Source organism: Salmo salar, chromosome ssa28 (genome assembly GCF_905237065.1).
Source record: "Salmo salar chromosome ssa28, Ssal_v3.1, whole genome shotgun sequence".
NCBI classification, from domain to species: domain Eukaryota; kingdom Metazoa; phylum Chordata; class Actinopteri; order Salmoniformes; family Salmonidae; genus Salmo; species Salmo salar.
The window spans coordinates 19,058,180-19,080,419 of NC_059469.1; positions in this window are offsets into that span (position 1 = coordinate 19,058,180).

Here is a 22,240-nt window from a genome sequence, read left to right on the forward strand (position 1 = left end):
GAAGAAGTTGCCTAGTTAAATAAAGGTTGAAAAAAACAAAATATAGTGTTCAAAAACTAGTTTAATAGATTGCTGTTCATTAATAATGTTTTGTTGTTGCATTTAACTGCCGAAAATTCTGTTATAAAGGTAATGTCCTTAGTAGGTGATGTCAGAAGTCAGCATGTTGGAGAAGTTGGAGCTCAGGATGATAGACAAGTTTCCTACTAGTAATTACCAGTTGGAGGGTCGTTCAAGTTATTTTTTCCCAATCATATGTGGTAAATTCCCACTTCCCACTTAGTTACGAATACACCATTATGCTACATTCACATGCTCAGAAATGTCCAACTTGCAAATTGGTTGTAGTTAATAATCACGTGGCACATTCAACAAATTAGCAAGTTGGAAATGTCAGAGAATCCTAGCTCCAACTAGCATGTGAACGCGGCTATACTGCACTTTGAAATGTAGGTGGGGGAAATGTGCTGGCGGGTACTCATTAGCATATTTGGGGGCATGGTTTAAAATATGTTGTATTTGTGCCGGCTGTCAGTTGGAATGTTGTACCAGTTTACATGGCTTTATTGTTATGTTGATCAAGGTTGTCCACCTCTTTTGACACTGTCAGTTCTGCATTCTTTGTAAGCGCATGTGACAATCAAGAGCTGTGAAGCAGTTATTGGGCATTTTCAAGTAGCTTAATGGCAGCTGGTTCACATGAAGTTCATGTTCAACTTACTAACTAGTAGTTTCCAGGTAAAAAATGACAAATTCACAGCAACAAGTTGCCATTAACTTACTGGAAAATGTACAATAACCTCTTTACAATGCAGCTCATTACTGACACATTATCTTACAACATTTGAAGAATAGACAGCATCAATGGTACTTAACTTGTATTGGCATAACCATCAAACACTTAAACTGTTACAACACTTCCATTGACGGTTGGCACAAATGTACATATATTTGACCATGACCCCAAATATGCTGATGTCCCCACCAGTACATTGCCCCCACCTATATTTCAAACCGGAGGGATGATCGTACCTTAAATTCAAAATACTGGTTAGAAAAATGTCCCATTATACCTACAAGGTACCAACATGTACCATGTGAGTTGTGTACCTTTAACCTTTTTGTACCCCCAGGGAACAACGCTGTAGTGTACTCTAACCATACCATTATTTTTTGAGAGTGTGTTAATATGTTTCAAGCAATAAGTATGAACCTGGTGACAATGCAGAAGCATCGATGAACTCTCAACCAAGAGGTTACAAGTTCAAATTCCCAAAGAATGAATATATACTCTGTGACGTCATGTGTCCTTGAGCACTGCTAGTTTTACATGAATTATGTTGGTGGTGATAATTTGACAATTATTTACTTGATTATGGGCAGCTTTTAGCAAAGTGCCAATAAGTCTGTGGCCATATCTCTTTCACGCTCACAGATCTGGTGGTGTAGCTGCACTGTAGCAGGACATTTCAGTTTGCTAGCGAATGAGACATTATGAGTTCAAATTCTATTTCAGGCTAGGTCACAGTACACAATTATATAATTGACACCTTCAAGATGTTTACATTTACTTTATTTTTAGGCAAAGTGCAGAAGTGTATTCTTGACAATAAATATATAGCCGATCACCACTATGTCAGCAGACCTGGTGGTGTAGCAGGAACTTCACGTAGCTAGCAACCCAGCGGTTGTGAGTTCAAATCTCAATTGAGGTTATATTCAGCCAACAGCATCATACTGTATTAACACATTCAGTATCGTTGTCATATTTACTTCACATGAAATTGTTTTCACATGTGCTCACATGATGATTTCAGGATTACCCAGTAGGCTTCCTGTGCTACACATCAAACACTTTGTTTTCTTCCTGTCTTAGTCGCTAAATATCTCTATGTAAACTCTGATTGTTACACATTCAAGCAGTGGACAAAGGTACTTAAGATTGAAATATATATATATATATATATATATATATATATATATATATATATATATATATATATATATATTATCTACAGTAAATGCACGCTGTAAGTGAAAGCATTTTAAAACTCTTCCAACTGTTCCTAAACCACTTGTTTTGGTAAATAAATGTTTCTGCTGTGATAAGAAAGCATAATATTTTGTCTACCCAGATGAGACAAATTAACAGTGGTGGTCTGAGGAATCTAAACCAACTGTAAGAGATGTAGTCAGCATGTCCATGTAAGGTACTGGTACGTAGGTTCCCTGCTCTCTCTCAGATGGAAGCTAGGGTCCACCCCTACTGCCTGTTCCTATGTCTGGTGTGTTGCCCAGCAGTGAACTATATCCCTCCTTGGATCTGCATGTTGGAACTGCCGCACTAACACAAGTTGTTGTATATACAGGAAGAAAAAAGATCAATGGGGCTGTAGGGAGGATGAGGGGGTACCTGTGTGGGGGTTGGGGTTGGGGTAGAGCTTCAAGATTAATAGAGAAATATGATACTCTGTATTATTAGCAAGGAAAACATCTGAGAGGAGGAGTGGAGGGAAGCGCAGCTTCATGTATTCTAAAGGAGTGTGAAAAGAGCTCGGGAGAATAACTGTGGCTCTCAAACACAAAACTGATTTTACAGTTTTACTGTTGTCATCACCCCCTACCTTTTTGGGGGATTTGACAACTTTTTTTTGTCTGTAGTTCTGAACATTTCACAAGTGGATTTTGAAGCATACCCTTTTACGCAGTCTATGGCCAGGGTTGGGGAGTAACTGATTACATGTGATCCGTTACATTATGCTTTCTTAACACAGCAGAAACATATATTTACCAGAACAAGGGGTTTAGGAACAGTTGGAAAAGTTTTTAAATGCTTTCACTGACAGCGTGCATTTATTGTAGATAAAATATACTTTTTTAATCTTAAGTACCTTTGTCCACTGCTTGAACGTGTAGCAATCAGAGTTCACACAGAGATATTTAGTGTCTAAAACAGGAAGAAAACAAAGTGTTTGATGTATAGCAGAGTAGGACTACTGTGTAATCATGATATCAACATGTGAAAACACCATCTATTGAAATAAATGCTATCCTTACATGTAAGGGATTACAAAAAAACTGTTACTGGAATCACGTTACCAGCAAAAATGTTGTAATCAGATTACAGATACTTAAAAAAAAAAACTGGATAATTACTTTGAGGATTACTTTTAAATTCAGAAACGATGTTTGCGAAAAAAAATCTTTGACACTTATCTGTTTTCAGACCGCCTTGAACTGCCGGAGTGGCCCGACCGCCTTGAACTGCCGGAGTGGCCCGACCGCCTTGAACTGCCGGAGTGGCCCGACCGCCTTGAACTGCCGGAGTGGCCCGACCGCCTTGAACTGCCGGAGTGGCCCGACCGCCTTGAACTGCCGGAGTGGCCCGACCGCCTTGAACTGCCGGAGTGGCCCGACCGCCTTGAACTGCCGGAGTGGCCCGACCGCCTTGAACTGCCGGAGTGGCCAGACCGCCTTGAACTGCCGGAGTGGCCCCGACCGCCTTGAACTGCCGGAGTGGCCAGACCGCCCTGAACTGCCGGAGTGGCCAGACCGCCCTGAACTGCCGGAGCTGCCAGACTGCCCAGACTGTCCCGAGCTGCCAGACTGCCCAGACTGTCCCGAGCTGCCAGACTGCCCAGACTGTCCCGAGCTGCCAGACTGCCCAGACTGTCCCGAGCTGCCAGACTGCCCAGACGGTCCCAAGCTGCCAGACTGCCCCGAGCTGCCAGACTGCCCCGACAGCCTGGAACGGCCAGAGCCGGAGCCACCTCCAGAGATAGGTGGGTTGGGGAGGGGGGGTGTAGCACAGTGCCGTCGTTGATGGCAGCCACCCTCCCTTCCGTCCCTTTAGTAGGGGGGAATTTTTCTTTTTTGGTGTTGCTTGGGGTTATTTTTGTTAAGGTGCTTCCGGGGGTTAGCACCTTTAAGGGGGGGGGGTACTGTCACGTCCTGGCCAGTATAAGGTTAATTGGTATTGTAGTTTGGTCAGGACGTGGCAGAGGGTATTCGTTTTATGTGGTTCGGGGTGGTGTGTTTGTTGAAGGGGCATTTGATTTAAGTATTCCGGGGTTTTTGGGCACTGTTTGGTTTTCATGTATTCTATGTTTAGTCTAGTGTGTCTGTTTCTATGTTTGGTTAATTGGGGTTGGGACTCTCAGTTGAAGGCAGGTGTTGTCTACTTGCCTTTGATTGAGAGTCCCATATATTAGGGTATGTTTGTGTTTGTTATTTGTGGGAGATTGTTCCGTGTTAGTGTATGTCAACATTACAGGACTGTCAGTTTATCGTTCGTTCTCTTTTGTTATTTTTGTGTTCATTTTGGAGTGAATAAATGTTCAAAATGAACAACCACATGCCTGCTGCGTTTTGGTCCTCCTTCACCGTCGATAAGCGTGACAATGACATTCAAATCAGCATTGAAAAAAGGAAGAAGTATAAATTTGTTCAACGTGAGCGAGTCTGACCATAAATGAAAGACCACTATGATGACACACCAAATGTGTTTGATGGATCGCGGGAAAAGAGCAGCAATAGGCTTTTGTAGGCTACAGTCCAAGCTATGTCTTTCAATAGTGTGACTGCTGTCGGCATCCAAAGATTGTCCAACTTTAATAAATGCTTGGAGGTAAGGATGACAGCAGTGGTGTAGTCTACGGTGATATGGACGTCACTTATTATTGATATCTACATAGCGCATTGATGTGAATCACACTGCTGCTCTCTCATTTAACTATTTGTGCCTTACGGATTGTGGTTCTTGTGGATGGCTGTTCACAAATCATTTTTTTTTTTTAACACAATAATGGTTGAATTCAAGAAGTTTAAGCTGCCTATCAATCATTGTTTTTGAAGCCAGTGGAAAGACAGTGAAAAATGTGCTTATACAACAGCTGCATAGTGCAGATCCCAGTCTATGGAATAAAAGTGAGGCTTTTATTGCTCAATGTAATTCATGCTGATCAAAAAAATACATCCATAAGTCTAATGGACACATGCTCAAACTCGCACACGTTTGATAGACTTAAAGGGGCAATCTGTAGTTGCTACATCCATTTTTGGACTTGTACATTTTATATAGCACAAGTCAAAAGTTTGAACACACCTACTCATTCAAGGGGTTTTCTTTATTTTACTATTTTATACATAGTAGAATAATAGTGAAGGCATTAAAACTATGAAATAACACATATGGAATCATAGAGTAAGCAAAAAAGTGTTCAACAAATCAAAATATATTTTATACTTGAGATTCATCAAAGTAGCCACCCTTTGCCTTGATGACAGCTTTGCACCCTCTTGGCATTCTCTCAACCAGCTTCATGAGGTAGTTACCTGGAATGCATTTCAATTAACAGGTGTACCTTGTTAAAAGTTAATTGTCAGGCTGTGGGTAACTGGTGCATGGCATCAGGTGCAGGAGAGCAGAGATGAGTGTACAAGGTCATTTATTCCACGAACAGCACCAGTATAAAACAAATACTAAAGGTGCGTGAAATACCGGTCACTCGTAAATAACGGGCGTAACAACGAACCCGGCAAACAGTACCAGCCAACAAGTAACGACCTGAACATTATATACAAACACGCACACAAACATGGGGGAAACAGAGGGTTAAATAATGAACATGTAATTGGCGAATAGAAACCAAGTGTGTAGAAAACAAAGACAAAACAAATGGAAAATGAAAAGTGGATCGGCGATGGCTAGAAAGCCGGTGACGTCGACCGCCGAACGTCGCCCGAACAAGGAGAGGGACCGACTTCGGCGGAAGTCGTGACATTAACTTGTGATATTTCTTTTCTTCTTATTGCGTTTGAGCCACTCAGTTGTGTAGTGACAAGGTAGGGTTGGTATACAGAAGGTAGCCTTATTTAGTAAAAGACCATGGCAAGAACAGCTCAAATAAGCAAAGAGAAACGAAAGTCCATCATTACTTTAAGACATTAAGGTCAGTCAATTTGGAAATGTGAAGAACTTTGAAAGTTTCTTCAAGTGCCGTCGCAAAAGTGATGGAACTGGCTCTCATGAAGACCGCCACAGGAAACCACAGGAAGACCCAGAGTTACCTCTGCTGCAGAGGATAAGTTCATTAGAGATACCAGCCTCAGAAAATGGCAATTAACTGCACCTCAGATTGCAGCCCAAATAAATGCTTCACGGAGTTCAAGTAACGAACACAAATCTCAACATCAACTGATCAGAGGAGACTACGTGAATCAGGCCTTCATGGTCAAATTGATGCAAAGAAACCACTACTAAAGGACACCAATAATAAGAAGAGACTTGCTTTGGCCAATAAACACAAGCATTAAACCAGTGGAAATCTGTCCTTTGGTCTGATGAGTCCAAAATTGAGATTTCTGGTTCCAACCACCATGTGAGACGCAGAGTAGGTGAACGGAGGATCTCTGCATGTGTGAATCCCACTGTGAAGCATGGAGGAGGAGGTGTGATGGTGTGGGGGTGCTTTGCTGGTGACACTGTCTGTGATTTATTTAGAATTCAAGGCACACTTAACCAGCATGGCTACCACAGCATTCTGCAGTGATACGCCATCCCATCTGGTTTGCACTTAGTGGGACAATAATTGTATTTTTCAGCAGGACAATGACCCAACACACCTCCAGGCTGTGTAAAATGATTTGTAAGTCGCTCTGGATAAGAGCGTCTGCTAAATGACTTAAATGTAAATGTAAATGTAAAATGTGCATCAGATGACCTGACCTCCACAATCACCCGACCTCAACCCAATTGAGATGGTTTAGGATGAGTTGGACCGCAGAGTGAAGGAAAAGCAGCCAACAAGTGCTCAGCATATGCGGGAACTCCTTCAAGACTGTTGGAAAAGCATTCCAGGTGAAGCTGGTTGAGAGAATTCCAAGAGTATGCAAAGCTGTCATCAAGGAAAAGGGTGGCTACTTTGAGGAATCTCAAATATAAAATATATTTTGATTTGTTTAACACTTTTTTGGTTACTACATTATTCCATATGTGTTATTTCATAGTTTTGATGTCTTCACTATTATTCTACAATGTAGAAAATAGTAAAAAATTAAGAAAAACCTTTGAATGAGTAGATGTGTCCAAACTTTTGACTGGTACTGTATATTCATTGATTCTTGAACATTATAATTTATAAATGCCTCATGAGCTTAGTTCAACTGTCATACTCCATGAGAACCCAAAATATAAGCTTGTTTTTCTCCAATGTTTGTAAACATTGTAAATGTAAATTAACAATATATAGCCTCACAACATGATTACAACAATAATGTTGATATCATGGATGGTCAGTCCTTGCTCTGTCTATTAATCTGAGAGTGGTTACATTTCTCCAGGCCCATCCTTCAGCTTTTTACCAAATCAGAGGCAGGGTGATCGTTTTGTTATTGTTTCATCTGTGGATTTGCCCTTTAAACAGCTGCATATTATCAAGATATCAAAGTGTCACCAACAAAAACGTAAACAATAGGCCTATAGCAAATGCAGTATATGGCATTCATTTTTCAAATGTAAATAGCACTTTTCAGTATTGCTCAAAGCATGCCATTCCGTGAGCGCAGCATTTCTTTTTCAACTCGAATCAATGAGCGAAATCAGTCCTCCATGACATAAACAACAGAGTGGGGCTGGCTGATAACTCCTTAGTTTTGGGGCTATGCTCAGGTAAAACAATTTGGCTAGTCTATACCTCCATATTTCCAAGTCCTATTCTTGAAGATCAAGGGGTATAACATTTATTGGAATGACTGGAATTCTGATAGACTTTTGTTTTTAAGGTAAACATATAATTGAATCGTATTATTATATGTAGTAGAAAGTGATGGGTTAGAAGAAGCCTACATAACCAACCCATAAAGTAAAATGTAACATCCATATATGGCCAGCTATGTAAACTTTAACATTGATTTATCCTGCAATAGATGTTGTTCAATTGGTAACATACATTTTTGTCTTCTTCTAATGCCTCTTAAGGGGAAAGTAATCTAAAAGTAACAATGTAATCAGATTACGTTACTGAGTTTGGGTAATCCAAATGTTACGTTATTGATTACAATTTTGGACAAGTAGCTAGTAACTGTAACGGATTACATTTAGAAAGTAACTTACCCAACTCTGTCTATGGCATAGATTAGAACAGAAAGATACATCTCTGTACAGATACATCTCAAAAGATACATCTCGATTACATAAGTGTGCTGATCTTTCTCCTTTTTTCATCTGTGTACATCTAAAATTCTGAGAACAAAGGGAAATCAGCAAGCTCAACTTCTCCACTCATCAGTTTTCAGCACTGGAAACAAACCAAATATGCTTATCCTCCTGCTACTTTGATCTATAATGTGAGTTGGGAACACACAATAGATTGTGGTACTGTGGTTTTGGAGGTAGTGATTTGTATTGTTTTCATGTGGCAAGATGGAATGTGTTTCTCCCTGCGGCTATGATCTGTCAGTGTCACTCAGTTTGAGATTGAAAAACAAACTCTCGGCAGCACGCTGGACACTCTTGTATGCTCCTCAATGTTGGATCTTAAACTAGTGTTTTGGTCAGTAGACCTTCATCAGGGTTTAGAGAGAAGTACTGTATGTCTTTTGCTCTCCTCTTTTGGAGGTCTTACACTCTATTATTGCATGCTGAACAGGGGCTTGTCTTTGCTCCAACTCGTTCCTCTACTTTGACTTAAATTATTACTCCTATAGGTACTGTAACTGCATCGGCTTCCTCCACCTCCATCTCCCCATTCCTGGGCTTGGTTTGGAGGGCAAGGGTCAGACAGTTGTTGTTGCCAGGTGCAGGAATCTCATGCCTGAAACATAGAACAGAAGAGACTTGAGGCACTCTACCAAATTCTACAGTATACACATTCTAAAGAACACATACTCAGATTACGGGCTCTATTCAATCCGTATCGTGAAAGTTCAGCGTTACAGTGTGATTGAAGTTTAAAGGCAGTGTTCCCACTTTAGCGGAGACTGCATTCATGGTAAACACTGCATATGTTGGCTCAATCGGAAATGACCTTTACATTTCTATCACGCATTCTGTAACGCTTCAGTCATCCAGATTGAGTAAAGCACTAGATCACCTCTAGCCTCTACACTCTTCTTACAGCCGCATTACAGTGGACGGTGGAATGGAAAAACAATGGTTGATGTATCTCTATTAACAATGTGACTAAACTGTGTGACATGTCAAATGCAACACAAAAATTGTTTCGGAAAGAGTCCACAATGTTCACACTAACTGAACAGAAAGGAAAAACCTTCCTCCAAACATCTCCAAAGAAGTGACCTTGCCTTGGTTTACACAAACCACAGCATACACCAACTGTTCTCCTTTTTGTGGCCTCCTATACTCCTCTCCTCTCCAAGCCTCAGTCTCTTTCTCTCATACTACTCTCCTCCTCCAGAGAAGAACATGAAACATAATTTAAAATGAGCAGCAGTCCCACAGGAAGCATGGGACTGCTGAAAAGGGAAAGGAGAGGAGCTGCCAAGATGCATTCCTCTGCTTTGAGTCAGACGTAAAGCTCAGGGGAGCTATTAGAGACTCCTCCAAAGTGACAGGACGCCACTGCCAGATCCCTGGAACGCCAGCATGAAGCATGCTGCCCAGTCCAGACAGGTACTGTTGCAGAGGTTGTGAGTAAAATAGGAGAGGAAAAACACAAAGGTGTATTCAGGGTTCAGTTCTCTTAAGTTGTGTTCCAAATGGAACTCTATTATCTGGTCAAAAGTAGTGCACTATATAGGAAATATGAAGACAAAATTATTTTACAACTGTTGGAATCATCTAAGGTAACATCTACAACAGGCTGTTATTACAGCCCATGGCTCCTTATAACAGCTTTTATTAATGCATAATGACTATTATATATTCATAAACACATAACTGGTTTATAGAACAAATAGTGCGATGTAGCCTACTAGTCTGCCCTAGTTAGTTTTTTGGTCAAGCTTGGATGTGCCCATTATTTTAGCAGGATTGTTGGAATGTTCATAAACAACTAGCTAACTTCCCCTAGCTACCATACAGCCTGCCATGCAGTAAAATGGAGGGCCTGAGGTGATCTAAGTCTTTCCCACACTTTTACAGGGAGCTGGCATCTTCAACTCCACTATGTGTGCCGTGAGAGAACGTTCTATGTCCCAAGTGGCACCCTATTCCCTATTTAGTGCATTAGTGCCATTACGGACGTACCCTATGACTGGGACCTGTCTGTGTTTTTCTCTCTGGATGGAATGAAGAAGGTGAAGTTACAGACAATGTTGAACTCATCTTGACTTGGGGCCTGATACTTGACAAGGCCCAAGTCAGATGAGTTCCATTCCAAATAATCATCTGTTCTTCTGATGCACAGCTAATCTGAACAGTCTGTGTGTGTTTTCAACCTGGCATATGCAACGTGGAAGAAAGAGGAAAGTAGCAGTGTTTTACATTTATTGAGCCTTTTAAAGAGTGAAAATGGTTGGACTGGACACTTTCAATGGACGGGACTTTCCATCTAGGCTAGCTAAACATACAGTCGATAGAGTTTTGCCAAAGTCAAATAGAAACATTTCAACAGAGCCCAAAAAAGAACAGTCTGGTTTGGTTTCCTCCACAGAAAGAAACACAGACATGGAGAAAAATGTGTTTGCTCACTTTTATTTATTACAGATTTACATGGTTTGGCAGAACAATGTAGACGCACTCGCACGCACGCATGCACGCACACACCCACTCAATGTCTGGAAAATCAGAATCACACAAAAAGCGGGTAAATGGTTGAGATGTGAAATCCCAAGAGACTGCTCTGAGAGATGGAGGGAATAGGTGAAAAGGCTTGTCAGTTTGGATGTGACACTCCCCACTCTTTAGAACCATCATTATTACGACTGGTTGATCCTCTACTTGGGTCTGTAATCCATTGGTGTCCTCTCCACGCTGCTCTGACTGAGCCTTCCTCTCGTCTCGGCTGTCTGCTCAGGGCCCTCAGATTGGAACCAGCTGTGGATGCTGGCTGCAGTACAGCGCTGAGGAGAAACACACGTACACACACAGTGCTGCGGAGAGAGAGGCTGGGTCTGGCAAGCCCAGGGGAGGAGTCAAGTCTCTAGAACCAAGGAAGGAGAAAGTGAAGTGGTGAAACAAAAGAGACCCCAGCAACAAGTCTGTTCTCTCTGTCCGCTGCTGCTGCTCTGAGCCAATGGGAGATCACCATGTTGCCGAGTTAGTCAGAAGGAGGAGTCGAAAATAAATTCTGGGAACTTATTAAATTGAATTCTGTAAAGGGGTTGGGGGTTGGGGTCTATTCCATTATTCAACATTTTCAAAGAAGGGATTTACTTCTCAACAACATTGAATAATTAACTAAACAATAGAGGCCAATCATAATTCGGATGATATCCCTATGTCTACAGTAGGCAAAATCTGTTAGGTCTTTGACCAACCATAGCAATGGACAGTGCCCATTGAAGAGAAACCACACCACTGCTCTCCCTTGATACAAGAGCGTGCCTCGACATATCGCTTACAGCCCATAGCAGTAATGGGGCAGAGGATATAGAAGAGGTCTGCCTATCCAATAATACTCTGATAAAGTGGTGCTGTACAGTACCAAATTAGTTATTTGTATCACTGCCTTCATGAATACGTTCAAGCTTATTCATTCAGGACGTTTAATTCATCTTTAATTACTACCACACTGTACTGCCTCCTCTGCCCCATACATGGCCTGGAAAAAGTTAGTGTCCAATTATCTTCCTACAGAGTTGATTACTTTTACAGTTTTAAAAGACTTCTTCTCGAGAGTAATACCACACGCATATGGAAAACCCCAAGGCATTTTTAACTCAAATACTTCTAGTAAGTTGAACTCAAAGTTAATGAAACATCATTATTACTTAAAATGTTTGTGGTACTGACTCAAGACTAAATGAGAAGTCACACCAACTCATTTATTTTAAGATATGATGAAAATCCCAGCATGCTCTACTACAGGTGTCAGGGCTTTCCGAAGGATCGGACCAATACGCAGCGTGATCGTAGTTCCACATCTTTTATTAAGTCGTGAAACTAATGCAATAAACAATAAACTTGAAATACAAAAACAAGAAAGCCGTGACGCAGAGCAGGCATACACTACTCACAAAATGAATCACCCACAAAACACCAGTGAGACAAACATCAACTTAAATATGGCCTCCAATTAAAGGCAACAACAACCGGCTGCCTCTAATTGGAGGTCATGCCAAACAAAAACTAACCTAGAAATACAAAACTAGAAACTAAACATAGAAATACAAAAACTGACAAACACCCCCTGTCACACCCTGACCAACTCTACCATAGAAAATAACAACTTACTATGGTCAGGACGTGACAACAGGTGGATTTTTGTGGAATTGTTTTTAATATCTGTATTTTTGCACGTACATTGACTGATTAAATGTTATGCTACACAAAGATAAATATTTTTTTTCTAAACTAATCCAATCATTTAATTTTTGCACCCATGACTGAAATGGTTGTTCCAGTTTAAATGGCTTAGGTAGTTTCCTCCCACTACTCTTTACCCTGGCAGTCATTATAAATGCCGGTTGCGGTTGAATCCAAATTTCAACTGTTGGATAGCCTAACGCTGACTAGATTCCAATAGGAATTACACATCACTTTGCAAGCCAGTATAATGTGAACTACAGTTAGGGTTGCCAAATTCTGGTCAATTTCCCAGGTTTTTCCAGAAATACTGGTTTGAAGATTACTGGAATTTTTTGGGGGAACGTTTGTGGAATTTTGCAACCCTACTAGAAGGCCTGATGTGGCCTGTAAACTATGAGTTTAAGGCCACTGTATAAGACCTTATGATATATGTAACGGTTAAATTATAATGATAATATTGGCCTAGGAACACACTTCGAGAAGTGACAAATACAGTCATGGGTGGTAACTCTACAATTCAATCGAAAAGGCAAGACATACTGGGAAAATATTAGAGGCGTGGCTTAGTGGGGGCGTTACATTTAAGTATACAGTGCTTTTGGAAAGTATCCAGACCCCTTGACTTTTTCCACATTTTGTTACGTTACAGCCTTATTCTAAAATAGATTTTTTTTAAATTCCCCTCATCAATCTACACACAATACCCCATAATGACAATGCAAAAACAGGTGTTAATAAATGTTTGCAAATATATTAAAAAAAAGTATTCAGACCATTTACTCAGTAGTTTGTTGAAGCACCTTTGGCAGCGGTTACAGCCAGGAGTCTTCTTGGGTATGATGCTACAAGCTTGGCACACCTGTATTTGGGGACTTTTTCCCATTCTTCTCTGCAGATCCTCTTAAGGCCTGTCAGATTGGATGGGGCGCGTTGCTGCACAGCTATTCCTCAACACAATCCCGTCTCGGAGCTCGACGGACAATTCCTTTGACCTCATGGCTTGGTTTTTGCTCTGACATGCATTGTCAACTGTGGGACCTTATGTTGACAGTTTTGTGCCTTTCCAAATCATGTCCATCAATTGAATTTACCACAGGTGGACAAACAAGTTGTAGATACACCTCAAGGATGATCAATGGAAAAAGCATGTACCTGAGCTCAATTTTGAGTCTCATAGCAAAGGGTCTGAATACTTATGTAAATAAGGTATTTCTGTTTTGCTGTTTAATATATTTGCAAACATTTCTAAAAATCTGCTTTCGCTTTGTCATTATGGGATATCATGTGTAGATTGAGGAGGGAATTCGTTTTTTCTCTCCATTTTAGAACAAGTCTGTAACGTAACAAAATCTGGAAAAAGTCAAGGGGTCTGAACACTTCCCGAAGACACTGTTCCTTACTAAAAAAAAATGCATTTGTGCACACACAAACCATATTCTTTATGGTAGGTTTCATCCTCAACTGACCTGCCTATTTTAATTCTCAGACTAGTGCTCTTTAGGAAAATAAGAATTACATGTAAATGTAACATATCTCATTCCCAGTCCTCTGTCCAGACTCCTGTATCCTGACACTCAGGATGGAATCCAATCTTAACACATCTGACATTTGGGGTAATGCATTTTAATGCGTGTTTGATTTGGACAGCAGTGTGTCCCGGGTTGAGGGGAGTTTACACTCCTAAAAGTCCTAAAACGTGATTCTCAGGTTTGAATTGAAGCAATAAGGCAGGAAATCAAACCTAATTGCATATTTTCTGCTTTGTTTTTGGGCACTTTTAGAGTGATTTTCACTTTATTTTTCTGCAATAAATATAATTTACTCTAGGTTTGAACAGCAGGCCTAGATGCAGTTGAGGGATACATACAGTACGCATAGACGGATGGAGGGACGAGTGTGAATTGAGAGAGGCACTAGCATCCCACAGCCTGAGCCGACCCTAACAGAGAAGGCATTGTCCTTCTGGGTCAGATTCCCCAGTCCGCCATTACCTCCATTACCAACCCACAGCATGCCCACCAATCTGTCGGGGAGGAAATGTTAATTTAGTCCAGGAAGTCTGTGGTTTCCCACACCTTGGAGTTCAGAAATGCGTTCCAAATGGAACCCTATATAGTGCAATACTTTTGACCAGAGCCTTATGAGCCCTGGTCAAGCGTGGTGCACTAAATAAATAAGGAATAGGATGCCACTTGGGATTAAGCCCAGGTCTAGTCCAAAAAAACGGGTTGTTGCACAGGTTATAACAACATAGGTGAGAATAGTAGTGGTAGGCCGAATAGGGTCTACAAGATAAATTTAACATAATTTACCTTTTAAAGAACTTAATTGTCTTCTGTGGTTGAGTTGTTACTGTACCAATGCAATGGCTCCCAAAACCACAGTGAATTTTCAGGTGTATTTATTGCTGTAGTGACGGTTTGTTTTGGGTCCTAAGTTAGCATATGTCCATATTGGCCAAGGTCAAACTGTCTGCACTACACAGAGAATGTCATTTGGGATGCAATCTAATAGCTTTTTTTGTGTAATAACTTGTTCAACTTTGTTGTCATTAGTAGAGTAATTTGGTAAAATGTCACAATGACATCGCTGAAGGAGGAAAATTAAGTATTTTCTGAAGTGATTTGGACAGCAGTGTGTCCCGGGTTGAGGGGAGTTTACACTCCTAAAAGTCCTAAAATGTGATTCTCAGGTTTGAATTGAAGCAATAAGGCCAGAATTCAAACCCAATTGCATATTTTCTGCTTTGTTTTTGGGCACTTTTAGAGTGATTTTCACTTTATTTTTCTGCAATAAATATCATTTACTCTAGGTTTGAACAGCAGGCCTAGATGCAGATGAGGGATACATACAGTAAGCATAGATGGATGGAGGGACGAGTGTGTAGTGAGAGAGACACTAGCATGTTCAACTTTGTTCAACTTTGACCGATGTTGTCATTAGTAGAGGAATTTGGTGAAATGTCACAATGACATCACTGAAGGAGGAAAATTAAGTATTTTCTGAAGTGAATATTTCCTTGGTTTGAAAGGCCAAAGCAGTTGAACTTCAAAATCTTTCTAAACGTCTCAATTCACATATAGTATTGCAATTGTGTGGATTTTCCTCAATAGCTTTGTCCTCTGACCTGTAAATGTCCCATAGTGAACCATTATGTATTCATGTCTATTTTCATCTCAATATGATCATGTCCATTGTAGAAAATAAATGGATTTGTGTTCAGTTTCATTGTTATTATATGATATTGTATTGGTAATACAGAGATACATTCTGTTTTATGCTGAAACAAATATCCACTTTGACAGTAGGCTACAATGAATTTAAAATGGTCACTTATAATGAAATGAAATCACGTTTTATTGGTCACATACACATGGTTAGCAGATGTTAATGCGAGTGTAGCGAAATGCTTGCGCTTATAGTTCAGATAGTGCAGTAATATCTAACAAGTAATCTAACAATTCCCAACAACTACCTAATACACACAAATCTAAAGTGATGGAATAAGAATATGTACATATAAATATATGGATGAGTGATGGCCGAGCAACATAGGAAAGGTGCAATAGATGGTATAAGGTACAGTATATACATATGAGATGAGTAATGTAAGATATGTTAACATTATTAAGGTGGCATTGTTTAAAGTGACTAGTGATCCATTTATTAAAGTGGCCAGTGATTTGAGTCTCTATGTAGGCAGCAACCTCTCTGAGTTAGTGATTGCTGTTTAGCAGTCTGACGGCCTTGAGATAGAAGCTGTTTTTCAGTCTCTCGGTCCCAGGTTTGATGCAACTGTGCTGACCTCGCCTTCTGGATGGTAGCGGGGTGAACAGGCAGGGCTCAGGTGGTTGTTGTCCTTGATGATTTGTTGGGACTTCCTGTGACATCAGGTGCTGTAGGTGTCTTGCAGAGCAGGTAGTTTGCCCCCGGTGATGCGTTGTGCACCCTTTGGAGAGCCTTGCGGTTGAGGGTGGTGCAGTTGTCGTACCAGGCGGTGATACAGACCGACAGGATGCTCTCGATTGGCATCTATAAAAGTTTGTCAGGGTTTTAGGTGACAAGTCAAATTTCTTCAGCCTCCTGAGGTTGAAGATGTGCTGTTTCACCTTCTTCGCCACACTGTCTGTGTGGGTGGACCATTTCAGTTTGTCCGTGATGTGTACGCCGAGGAACTTAAAACTTTCCACCTTCTCCGCTACTGTCTCTTCGATGTGGACAGGGGGGTGGTCCCTTTGCTGTTTCCTGAAGTCCATGATCATCTCCTTTGTTTTGTTGACATTGAGTGAGAGGTTATTTTCCTGACACCACACTCCGAGTGCCCTCACCTCCTCCCTGTAGGCTGTCTCGTCGTTGATGGTAATCAAGCCCACAACTGCTGTGTCGTCTGCAAACTTGATGATTGAGTTGGAGGTGTGCATGGCCATGCAGTCATGGGTGAACAGGGAGTACCGGAGGGGGCTGAGCACACAACCTTGTAGGGCCCCAGTGTTGAGGGGCAGCGAAGTGGAGATGTTGTTTCCTACCTTCACCACCTGGGTGAGGCCTGTCAGAAAGTCCAGGACCGAATTTCACATGGCGGGGCTGAGACCCAGGGCCTCCAGCTTAATGATGAGCTTGGAGGGTACTATGGTGTTGAATGCTGCGCTGTAGTCAGTGAACACATTCTTACATATGTATTCCTCTTGTCCAGATGGGATAGGGCAGTATGCAGTGCGATGGCGATTGCATCGTCTGTGGACCTGTTGGGGTGGTATGCAAACTGAAGTGGGTCTAGGGTGGCAGGTAAGGTGGAGGTGATATGATCCTATCCTCTGATCTTATCCTAACCCCATAAGAGGACTTACAGTTGAAGTCAGAAGTTTACATACATTTAGGTTGGAATCTTTAAAACTTGTTTTTCAACCACTCCAAAAATGTCTTGCTAACAAACTATAGTTTTGGCAAGTTGGTTAGGACATCCTCTTTGTGCATTGCCTTGTTTCTCACAAAATGGCTAAAGAACCTTCACCATTGGTATGCTAATGTTGGGTGCTGTAAACTGCTTTTCAAATTGCTTGTGAAACCGTTCTTACCCTATCATTTTATGTACAGTTGAAGTCGGAAGTTTACATACACTTAGGTTGGATTCATAACACAAGAAATGTTTCCAACAATTGTTTACAGACAGATTATTTCACTTATAACTCACTGTATCACAATTCCAGTGGGTCAGAAGTTTACATACACTAAGTTGACTGCCTTTAAACAGCTTGTAAAATTCCAGAAAATTATGTCACGGCTTTAGAAGCTTCTGATAGGCTAATTGACATCATTAGAGTCAATTGGAGGTGTATCTGTGGATGTATTTCAAGGCCAACCATCAAACTCAGTGCCTCTTTGCCAGACATCATGGGAAAATCAAAAGAAATCAGCCAAGACCTCCACAAGTCTGGTTCATCCTTGGGAGCAATTTCCAAACACCTGAAGGTACCACGTTAATCTGTACAAACAATAGTACGCAAGTATAAACACCATGGGACCACGCAGTCATCATACCGCTCAGGAAGGAGACGCATTCTGCCTCCTAGAGATGAGCGTACTTTGGTGCGAAAACTGCAAATCAATCTGTCACGATTGTGTGTAGAGAATGACCAAGGCGCAGCGTGCTCTGAGTTCCACATTTTATTTTACTGAAACTTTACAACCAAAAAAAAAAAGAAACCACCAACAAACCGTGACAGATGTGCTACATGCTCTGACTCAAAATAAGATCCCACAAACAAGAGGTGGGAAAAGGCTTCCTAAATATGATCCCCAATCAGAGACAACGAGATACAGCTGCCTCTGATTGGGAACCATCAGGCCAACATAGAAATACAAAACTAGAGTACCCACCCTAGTCACACCCTGACCTAGAGAATAAAAAGGATCTCTAAGGTCAGGGCGTGACACAATCTCAGAACAATAGCAAAGGATCTTGTGAAAATGCTGGAGGAAACAGGTACAAAAGTATCTATATCCACGTTAAAACGAGTCTTATACTGACATAACCTGAAAGGCCGCTCAGCAAGGAAGAAGCCACTGCTCCAAAACCACCATTAAAAAAAGTCAGACTACGGTCTGCAACTGCACATGAGGACAAAGATCGTACTTTTTGGAGAAATGTCCTCTGGTCTGATGAAAAGAAAATGGAACTGTTTGGCCATAATGACCATTGTTATGTTAGGAGAAAAAAGGGGGAGGCTTGCAAGCCAAAGAACACCATCCCAACCTTGAAGCACTGGGGTGGCAGCATCATGTTGCGGGGGTGCTTTGCTGCAGGAGGGACAGGTGTACTTCACAAAATAAATGGCATCATGAGGAAGAAAAATGATGTTGATATATTGAACCAACATCTCAAGACATCAGTCAGGAAGTTAAAGCTTGGTCGCAAATGGGTCTTCCAAATAGACAATGACCCCAAGCATACTTCCAAAGTTGTGACAAAATGGCTTAAGGACAACAAAGTCAAGGTATTGGAGTGGCCATCACAAATCCCTGACTTCAAACCTATATAAAATTTGTGGGCAGAACTGAAAAAGCGTGTGCGAGCAAGGAGGACTACAAACCTGACTCGGTTACACCAGCTCTGTCAGGAGGAATAGGCCAAAATTCACCCAACTTATTGTGGGAAGCTTGTGGAAGGCTACCCAAAACATTTGACCCAAGTTAAACAATTTATTGGCAATGGGAACGGAACGGAATGATCGATTACTCAGGAAGTTCCACAGAGCATCAAGGAGGCCGCAACTCTTCTGAAAAGGTAAGAAACAATCTAGCTGGTTGGTTTTCATAAAAATCTTGTCACTTCTTGGCCAAAAGCATTTGAATGTATGCTTATTGCATGATATAAGCAGAATTGCATATAATTCCATTGCAATGACCCAAATGACGCCCCTGGGAATAGCTACATTTGGTATGTTTCATCATAGAAATAGATACATTCTATTATGGTTTTGATTGATTTTCGTGGTTGTAAATGGAACTGTAGTATTGGAAACGTGTTTATGGTAGGCTGGCATTGTTTAATTGATTATATGGGTCAAATTTGATTCACTGAAGTGTATTGTGCCATTTCACAAGGTGCTGCTAAACTCATGATCGGCATGATTTTCCATGTTTGAAGCTGGCCTATAGGCCTATTTATTTGGCAAGACAGCTGTGCATGTCTACATCTAACTATAGTAGGTTGTAGGCTAGGTTTTGGTTATTTGGATCTCCATTTAGCCTTTTGTTTACTGTTAATGTAACTAACCTAAATCTAGATTGTGTCATTCTTTTATTTACATTTACATTTACATTTAAGTCATTTAGCAGACGCTCTTATCCAGAGCGACTTACAAAATGGTGCATTCACCTTATGATATCCAGTGGAACAACCACTTTACAATAGTGCATCTAAATCTTTTAAGGGGGGGTTAGAAGGATTACTTTATCCTATCCTAGGTATTCCTTAAAGAGGTGGGGTTTCAGGTGTCTCCGGAAGGTGGTGATTGACTCCGCTGTCCTGGCGTCGTGAGGGAGCTTGTTCCACCATTGGGGTGCCAGAGCAGCGAACAGTTTTGACTGGGCTGAGCGGGAACTGTGCTTCCTCAGAGGTAGGGGGGCCAGCAGGCCAGTGGTGGATGAACGCAGTGCCCTTGTTTGGGTGTAGGGCCTGATCAGAGCCTGAAGGTATGGAGGTGCCGTTCCCTTCACAGCTCCGTAGGCAATCACCATGGTCTTGTAGCGGATGCGAGCTTCAACTGGAAGCCAGTGGAGAGAGCGGAGGAGCGGGGTGACGTGAGAGAACTTGGGAAGGTTGAACACCAGACGGGCTGCGGCGTTCTGGATGAGTTGTAGGGGTTTAATGGCACAGGCAGGGAGCCCAGCCAACAGCGAGTTGCAGTAATCCAGACGGGAGATGACAAGTGCCTGGATTAGGACCTGCGCCGCTTCCTGTGTGAGGCAGGGTCGTACTCTGCGAATGTTGTAGAGCATGAACCTACAGGATCGGGTCACCGCCTTGATGTTAGTGGAGAACGACAGGGTGTTGTCCAGGATCACGCCAAGGTTCTTAGCACTCTGGGAGGAGGACACAAGGGAGTTGTCAACCGTGATGGCGAGATCATGGAAGGGGCAGTCCTTCCCCGGGAGGAAGAGCAGCTCCGTCTTGCCGAGGTTCAGCTTGAGCTGGTGATCCGTCATCCACACTGATATGTCTGACAGACATGCAGAGATGCGATTCGCCGCCTGGTTATCAGAAGGGGGGAAAGGAGAAGATTAATTGTGTGTCGTCTGCATAGCAATGATAGGAGAGACCATGTGAGGATATGACAGAGCCAAGTGACTTGGTGTATAGCGAGAATAGGAGAGGGCCTAGAACAGAGCCCTGGGGGACACCAGTGGTGAGAGCGCATGGTGCGGAGACAGATTCTCGCCACGCCACCTGGTAGGAGCGACCTGTCAGGTAGGATGCAATCCAAGCGTGGGCCGCGCCGGAGATGCCCAACTCGGAGAGGGTGGAGAGGAGGATCTGATGGTTCACAGTATCAAAGGCAGCAGATAGGTCTAGAAGGATGAGAGCAGAGGAGAGAGAGTTAGCTTTAGCAGTGCGGAGAGCCTCCTTGACACAGAGAAGAGCAGTCTCAGTTGAATGCCCAGTCTTGAAACCTGACTGATTAGGATCAAGAAGGTCATTCTGAGAGAGATAGCAGGAGAGCTGGCCAAGGACGGCACGTTCAAGAGTTTTGGAGAGAAAAGAAAGAAGGGATACTGGTCTGTAGTTGTTGACATCGGAGGGATCGAGTGTAGGTTTTTTCAGAAGGGGTGCAACTCTCGCTCTCTTGAAGACGGAAGGGACGTAGCCAGCGGTCAAGGATGAGTTGATGAGCGAGGTGAGGAAGGGGAGAAGGTCTCCGGAAATGGTCTGGAGAAGAGAGGAGGGGATAGGGTCAAGTGGGCAGGTTGTTGGGCGGCCGGCCGTCACAAGACGCGAGATTTCATCTGGAGAGAGAGGGGAGAAAGAGGTCAAAGCACAGGGTAGGGCAGTGTGAGCAGGACCAGCGGTGTCGTTTGACTTAGCAAACGAGGATCGGATATCGTCAACCTTCTTTTCAAAATGGTTGACGAAGTCATCCGCAGAGAGGGAGGAGGGGGGAGGGGGAGGAGGATTCAGGAGGGAGGAGAAGGTAGCAAAGAGCTTCCTAGGGTTAGAGGCAGATGCTTGGAATTTAGAGTGGTAGAAAGTGGCTTTAGCAGCAGAGACAGAAGAGGAGAATGTAGAGAGGAGTGAGTGAAAGGATGCCAGGTCCGCAGGGAGGCGAGTTTTCCTCCATTTCCGCTCGGCTGCCCGGAGCCTTGTTCTGTGAGCTCGTAGTGAGTCGTCGAGCCACGGAGCAGGAGGGGAGGACCGAGCCGGCCTGGAGGATAGGGGACAGAGAAAATCAAAGGATGCAGAAAGGGAGGAGAGGAGGGTTGAGGAGGCAGAATCAGGAGATAGGTTGGAGAAGGTTTGAGCAGAGGGAAGAGATGATAGGATGGAAGAGGAGAGAGTAGCGGGAGCGAGAGAGCGAAGGTTGGGACGGCGCAATACCATCCGAGTAGGGGCAGAGTGAGAAGTGTTGGATGAGAGCAAGAGGGAAAAGGATACAAGGTAGTGGTCGGAGATTTGGAGGGGAGTTGCAATGAGATTAGTGGAAGAACAGCATCTAGTAAAGATGAGGTCAAGCGTATTGCCTGCCTTGTGAGTAGGGGGGGAAGGTGAGAGGGTGAGGTCAAAAGATGAGAGGAGTGGAAAGAAGGAGGCAG